Here is an 8678-nt window from a genome sequence, read left to right on the forward strand (position 1 = left end):
GTAATTACCCATCAGCCTAAAAAAAGGGCACTACCGTAATTACCCATCAGCCTAAAAAAAGGGCACTACCGTAATTACCCATCAGCCTCAAAAAAGGGCACTACCGTAATTACCCATCAGCCTCAAAAAAGGGCACTACCGTAATTACCCATCAGCCTAAAAAAAGGGCACTACCGTAATTACCCATCAGCCTAAAAAAAGGGCACTACCGTAATTACCCATCAGCCTAAAAAAAGGGCACTACCGTAATTACCCATCAGCCTAAAAAAAGGGCACTACCGTAATTACCCATCAGCCTAAAAAAAGGGCACTACCGTAATTACCCATCAGCCTAAAAAAAGGGCACTACCGTAATTACCCATCAGCCTAAAAAAAGGGCACTACCGTAATTACCCATCAGCCTCAAAAAAGGGCACTACCGTAATTACCCATCAGCCTAAAAAAAGGGCACTACCGTAATTACCCATCAGCCTCAAAAAAGGGCACTACCGTAATTACCCATCAGCCTCAAAAAAGGGCACTACCGTAATTACCCATCAGCCTCAAAAAAGGGCACTACCGTAATTACCCATCAGCCTAAAAAAAGGGCACTACCGTAATTACCCATCAGCCTAAAAAAAGGGCACTACCGTAATTACCCATCAGCCTAAAAAAAGGGCACTACCGTAATTACCCATCAGCCTAAAAAAAGGGCACTACCGTAATTACCCATCAGCCTAAAAAAAGGGCACTACCGTAATTACCCATCAGCCTAAAAAAAGGGCACTACCGTAATTACCCATCAGCCTAAAAAAAGGGCACTACCGTAATTACCCATCAGCCTAAAAAAAGGGCACTACCGTAATTACCCATCAGCCTAAAAAAAGGGCACTACCGTAATTACCCATCAGCCTAAAAAAAGGGCACTACCGTAATTACCCATCAGCCTAAAAAAAGGGCACTACCGTAATTACCCATCAGCCTAAAAAAAGGGCACTACCGTAATTACCCATCAGCCTAAAAAAAGGGCACTACCGTAATTACCCATCAGCCTAAAAAAAGGGCACTACCGTAATTACCCATCAGCCTCAAAAAAGGGCACTACCGTAATTACCCATCAGCCTCAAAAAAGGGCACTACCGTAATTACCCATCAGCCTCAAAAAAGGGCACTACCGTAATTACCCATCAGCCTAAAAAAAGGGCACTACCGTAATTACCCATCAGCCTCAAAAAAGGGCACTACCGTAATTACCATCAGCCTAAAAAAAGGGCACTACCGTAATTACCCATCAGCCTCAAAAAAGGGCACTACCGTAATTACCCATCAGCCTCAAAAAAGGGCACTACCGTAATTACCCATCAGCCTCAAAAAAGGGCACTACCGTAATTACCCATCAGCCTAAAAAAAGGGCACTACCGTAATTACCCATCAGCCTAAAAAAAGGGCACTACCGTAATTACCCATCAGCCTAAAAAAAGGGCACTACCGTAATTACCCATCAGCCTAAAAAAAGGGCACTACCGTAATTACCCATCAGCCTAAAAAAAGGGCACTACCGTAATTACCCATCAGCCTAAAAAAAGGGCACTACCGTAATTACCCATCAGCCTAAAAAAAGGGCACTACCGTAATTACCCATCAGCCTCAAAAAAGGGCACTACCGTAATTACCCATCAGCCTCAAAAAAGGGCACTACCGTAATTACCCATCAGCCTCAAAAAAGGGCACTACCGTAATTACCCATCAGCCTAAAAAAGGGCACTACCGTAATTACCATCAGCCTAAAAAAAGGGCACTACCGTAATTACCCATCAGCCTAAAAAAAGGGCACTACCGTAATTACCCATCAGCCTAAAAAAAGGGCACTACCGTAATTACCCATCAGCCTCAAAAAAGGGCACTACCGTAATTACCCATCAGCCTCAAAAAAGGGCACTACCGTAATTACCCATCAGCCTCAAAAAAGGGCACTACCGTAATTACCCATCAGCCTAAAAAAAGGGCACTACCGTAATTACCCATCAGCCTAAAAAAAGGGCACTACCGTAATTACCCATCAGCCTCAAAAAAGGGCACTACCGTAATTACCCATCAGCCTAAAAAAAGGGCACTACCGTAATTACCCATCAGCCTAAAAAAAGGGCACTACCGTAATTACCCATCAGCCTAAAAAAGGGCACTACCGTAATTACCCATCAGCCTAAAAAAAGGGCACTACCGTAATTACCCATCAGCCTAAAAAAAGGGCACTACCGTAATTACCCATCAGCCTAAAAAAAGGGCACTACCGTAATTACCCATCAGCCTCAAAAAAGGGCACTACCGTAATTACCCATCAGCCTCAAAAAAGGGCACTACCGTAATTACCCATCAGCCTAAAAAAAGGGCACTACCGTAATTACCCATCAGCCTCAAAAAAGGGCACTACCGTAATTACCCATCAGCCTCAAAAAAGGGCACTACCGTAATTACCCATCAGCCTCAAAAAAGGGCACTACCGTAATTACCCATCAGCCTCAAAAAAGGGCACTACCGTAATTACCCATCAGCCTAAAAAAAGGGCACTACCGTAATTACCCATCAGCCTAAAAAAAGGGCACTACCGTAATTACCCATCAGCCTAAAAAAAGGGCACTACCGTAATTACCCATCAGCCTAAAAAAAGGGCACTACCGTAATTACCCATCAGCCTAAAAAAAGGGCACTACCGTAATTACCCATCAGCCTAAAAAAAGGGCACTACCGTAATTACCCATCAGCCTAAAAAAAGGGCACTACCGTAATTACCCATCAGCCTAAAAAAAGGGCACTACCGTAATTACCCATCAGCCTAAAAAAAGGGCACTACCGTAATTACCCATCAGCCTAAAAAAAGGGCACTACCGTAATTACCCATCAGCCTAAAAAAAGGGCACTACCGTAATTACCCATCAGCCTCAAAAAAGGGCACTACCGTAATTACCCATCAGCCTCAAAAAAGGGCACTACCGTAATTACCCATCAGCCTAAAAAAAGGGCACTACCGTAATTACCCATCAGCCTCAAAAAAGGGCACTACCGTAATTACCCATCAGCCTCAAAAAAGGGCACTACCGTAATTACCCATCAGCCTAAAAAAAGGGCACTACCGTAATTACCCATCAGCCTCAAAAAAGGGCACTACCGTAATTACCCATCAGCCTCAAAAAAGGGCACTACCGTAATTACCCATCAGCCTCAAAAAAGGGCACTACCGTAATTACTCATCAGCCTCAAAAAAGGGCACTACCGTAATTACCCATCAGCCTCAAAAAAGGGCACTACCGTAATTACCCATCAGTCTAAAAAAAGGGCACTACCGTAATTACCATCAGCCTAAAAAAAGGGCACTACCGTAATTACCCATCAGTCTAAAAAAAGGGCACTACCGTAATTACCCATCAGCCTAAAAAAAGGGCACTACCGTAATTACCCATCAGCCTCAAAAAAGGGCACTACCGTAATTACCCATCAGCCTCAAAAAAGGGCACTACCGTAATTACCCATCAGCCTAAAAAAAGGGCACTACCGTAATTACCCATCAGCCTCAAAAAAGGGCACTACCGTAATTACCCATCAGTCTAAAAAAAGGGCACTACCGTAATTACCCATCAGCCTAAAAAAAGGGCACTACCGTAATTACCCATCAGCCTAAAAAAAGGGCACTACCGTAATTACCCATCAGCCTAAAAAAAGGGCACTACCGTAATTACCCATCAGCCTAAAAAAAGGGCACTACCGTAATTACCCATCAGCCTAAAAAAAGGGCACTACCGTAATTACCCATCAGCCTCAAAAAAGGGCACTACCGTAATTACCCATCAGCCTCAAAAAAGGGCACTACCGTAATTACCCATCAGCCTCAAAAAAGGGCACTACCGTAATTACCCATCAGCCTAAAAAAAGGGCACTACCGTAATTACCCATCAGCCTAAAAAAGGGCACTACCGTAATTACTCATCAGCCTAAAAAAAAGGGCACTACCGTAATTACCCATCAGCCTAAAAAAAGGGCACTACCGTAATTACCCATCAGCCTCAAAAAAGGGCACTACCGTAATTACCCATCAGCCTAAAAAAAGGGCACTACCGTAATTACCCATCAGCCTCAAAAAAGGGCACTACCGTAATTACTCATCAGCCTAAAAAAAGGGCACTACCGTAATTACCCATCAGCCTCAAAAAAGGGCACTACCGTAATTACTCATCAGCCTCAAAAAAGGGCACTACCGTAATTACCCATCAGCCTCAAAAAAGGGCACTACCGTAATTACCCATCAGCCTCAAAAAAGGGCACTACCGTAATTACCCATCAGCCTAAAAAAAGGGCACTACCGTAATTACCCATCAGCCTAAAAAAAGGGCACTACCGTAATTACCCATCAGCCTAAAAAAAGGGCACTACCGTAATTACCCATCAGCCTAAAAAAAGGGCACTACCGTAATTACCCATCAGCCTAAAAAAAGGGCACTACCGTAATTACCCATCAGCCTAAAAAAAGGGCACTACCGTAATTACCCATCAGCCTCAAAAAAGGGCACTACCGTAATTACCCATCAGCCTCAAAAAAGGGCACTACCGTAATTACCCATCAGCCTCAAAAAAGGGCACTACCGTAATTACCCATCAGCCTCAAAAAAGGGCACTACCGTAATTACCCATCAGCCTCAAAAAAGGGCACTACCGTAATTACCCATCAGCCTCAAAAAAGGGCACTACCGTAATTACCCATCAGCCTAAAAAAAGGGCACTACCGTAATTACCCATCAGCCTAAAAAAAGGGCACTACCGTAATTACCCATCAGCCTAAAAAAAGGGCACTACCGTAATTACCCATCAGCCTAAAAAAAGGGCACTACCGTAATTACCCATCAGCCTCAAAAAAGGGCACTACCGTAATTACCCATCAGCCTCAAAAAAGGGCACTACCGTAATTACCCATCAGCCTAAAAAAAGGGCACTACCGTAATTACCCATCAGCCTAAAAAAAGGGCACTACCGTAATTACTCATCAGCCTCAAAAAAGGGCACTACCGTAATTACCCATCAGCCTAAAAAAAGGGCACTACCGTAATTACCCATCAGCCTAAAAAAAGGGCACTACCGTAATTACCCATCAGCCTAAAAAAAGGGCACTACCGTAATTACCCATCAGCCTAAAAAAAGGGCACTACCGTAATTACCCATCAGCCTAAAAAAAGGGCACTACCGTAATTACCCATCAGCCTAAAAAAAGGGCACTACCGTAATTACCCATCAGCCTCAAAAAAGGGCACTACCGTAATTACCCATCAGCCTAAAAAAAGGGCACTACCGTAATTACCCATCAGCCTAAAAAAAGGGCACTACCGTAATTACCCATCAGCCTCAAAAAAGGGCACTACCGTAATTACCCATCAGCCTAAAAAAAGGGCACTACCGTAATTACCCATCAGCCTAAAAAAAGGGCACTACCGTAATTACCCATCAGCCTAAAAAAGGGCACTACCGTAATTACCCATCAGCCTAAAAAAAGGGCACTACCGTAATTACCCATCAGCCTAAAAAAAGGGCACTACCGTAATTACCCATCAGCCTAAAAAAAGGGCACTACCGTAATTACCCATCAGCCTAAAAAAAGGGCACTACCGTAATTACCCATCAGCCTAAAAAAAGGGCACTACCGTAATTACCCATCAGCCTCAAAAAAGGGCACTACCGTAATTACTCATCAGCCTAAAAAAAGGGCACTACCGTAATTACCCATCAGCCTCAAAAAAGGGCACTACCGTAATTACTCATCAGCCTCAAAAAAGGGCACTACCGTAATTACCCATCAGCCTCAAAAAAGGGCACTACCGTAATTACCCATCAGCCTCAAAAAAGGGCACTACCGTAATTACCCATCAGCCTAAAAAAAGGGCACTACCGTAATTACCCATCAGCCTAAAAAAAGGGCACTACCGTAATTACCCATCAGCCTAAAAAAAGGGCACTACCGTAATTACCCATCAGCCTAAAAAAAGGGCACTACCGTAATTACCCATCAGCCTAAAAAAAGGGCACTACCGTAATTACCCATCAGCCTCAAAAAAGGGCACTACCGTAATTACCCATCAGCCTAAAAAAAGGGCACTACCGTAATTACCCATCAGCCTAAAAAAAGGGCACTACCGTAATTACCCATCAGCCTAAAAAAAGGGCACTACCGTAATTACTCATCAGCCTAAAAAAAGGGCACTACCGTAATTACCCATCAGCCTAAAAAAAGGGCACTACCGTAATTACCCATCAGCCTCAAAAAAGGGCACTACCGTAATTACCCATCAGCCTCAAAAAAGGGCACTACCGTAATTACCCATCAGCCTCAAAAAAGGGCACTACCGTAATTACCCATCAGCCTCAAAAAAGGGCACTACCGTAATTACCCATCAGTCTAAAAAAAGGGCACTACCGTAATTACCCATCAGCCTCAAAAAAGGGCACTACCGTAATTACCCATCAGCCTAAAAAAAGGGCACTACCGTAATTACCCATCAGCCTCAAAAAAGGGCACTACCGTAATTACCCATCAGCCTCAAAAAAGGGCACTACCGTAATTACCCATCAGCCTCAAAAAAGGGCACTACCGTAATTACCCATCAGCCTAAAAAAAGGGCACTACCGTAATTACCCATCAGCCTAAAAAAAGGGCACTACCGTAATTACCCATCAGCCTCAAAAAAGGGCACTACCGTAATTACCCATCAGCCTCAAAAAAGGGCACTACCGTAATTACTCATCAGCCTAAAAAAAGGGCACTACCGTAATTACCCATCAGCCTCAAAAAAGGGCACTACCGTAATTACCCATCAGCCTAAAAAAAGGGCACTACCGTAATTACCCATCAGCCTAAAAAAAGGGCACTACCGTAATTACCCATCAGCCTAAAAAAAGGGCACTACCGTAATTACCCATCAGCCTAAAAAAAGGGCACTACCGTAATTACCCATCAGCCTAAAAAAAGGGCACTACCGTAATTACCCATCAGCCTAAAAAAAGGGCACTACCGTAATTACCCATCAGCCTCAAAAAAGGGCACTACCGTAATTACCCATCAGCCTCAAAAAAGGGCACTACCGTAATTACCCATCAGCCTCAAAAAAGGGCACTACCGTAATTACCCATCAGCCTAAAAAAAGGGCACTACCGTAATTACCCATCAGCCTAAAAAAAGGGCACTACCGTAATTACCCATCAGCCTAAAAAAAGGGCACTACCGTAATTACCCATCAGCCTAAAAAAAGGGCACTACCGTAATTACCCATCAGCCTCAAAAAAGGGCACTACCGTAATTACCCATCAGCCTAAAAAAAGGGCACTACCGTAATTACCCATCAGCCTCAAAAAAGGGCACTACCGTAATTACTCATCAGTCTAAAAAAAGGGCACTACCGTAATTACCCATCAGCCTCAAAAAAGGGCACTACCGTAATTACTCATCAGCCTCAAAAAAGGGCACTACCGTAATTACCCATCAGCCTCAAAAAAGGGCACTACCGTAATTACCCATCAGCCTAAAAAAAGGGCACTACCGTAATTACCATCAGCCTAAAAAAAGGGCACTACCGTAATTACCCATCAGCCTAAAAAAAGGGCACTACCGTAATTACCCATCAGCCTAAAAAAAGGGCACTACCGTAATTACCCATCAGCCTAAAAAAAGGGCACTACCGTAATTACCCATCAGCCTAAAAAAAGGGCACTACCGTAATTACCCATCAGCCTAAAAAAAGGGCACTACCGTAATTACCCATCAGCCTCAAAAAAGGGCACTACCGTAATTACCCATCAGCCTCAAAAAAGGGCACTACCGTAATTACCCATCAGCCTCAAAAAAGGGCACTACCGTAATTACCCATCAGCCTCAAAAAAGGGCACTACCGTAATTACCCATCAGCCTCAAAAAAGGGCACTACCGTAATTACCCATCAGCCTCAAAAAAGGGCACTACCGTAATTACCCATCAGTCTAAAAAAAGGGCACTACCGTAATTACCCATCAGCCTAAAAAAAGGGCACTACCGTAATTACCATCAGCCTAAAAAAAGGGCACTACCGTAATTACCCATCAGTCTAAAAAAAGGGCACTACCGTAATTACCCATCAGCCTCAAAAAAGGGCACTACCGTAATTACCCATCAGCCTCAAAAAAGGGCACTACCGTAATTACCCATCAGTCTAAAAAAAGGGCACTACCGTAATTACCCATCAGCCTAAAAAAAGGGCACTACCGTAATTACCCATCAGCCTCAAAAAAGGGCACTACCGTAATTACCCATCAGCCTCAAAAAAGGGCACTACCGTAATTACCCATCAGCCTAAAAAAAGGGCACTACCGTAATTACCCATCAGCCTAAAAAAAGGGCACTACCGTAATTACCCATCAGCCTAAAAAAAGGGCACTACCGTAATTACCCATCAGCCTAAAAAAAGGGCACTACCGTAATTACCCATCAGCCTAAAAAAAGGGCACTACCGTAATTACCCATCAGCCTCAAAAAAGGGCACTACCGTAATTACCCATCAGCCTAAAAAAAGGGCACTACCGTAATTACCCATCAGCCTAAAAAAAGGGCACTACCGTAATTACCCATCAGCCTAAAAAAAGGGCACTACCGTAATTACCCATCAGCCTCAAAAAAGGGCACTACCGTAATT

The sequence above is a fragment of the Rana temporaria genome, chromosome 5 (assembly GCF_905171775.1).
Source record: "Rana temporaria chromosome 5, aRanTem1.1, whole genome shotgun sequence".
In the NCBI taxonomy this organism is placed as follows: domain Eukaryota; kingdom Metazoa; phylum Chordata; class Amphibia; order Anura; family Ranidae; genus Rana; species Rana temporaria.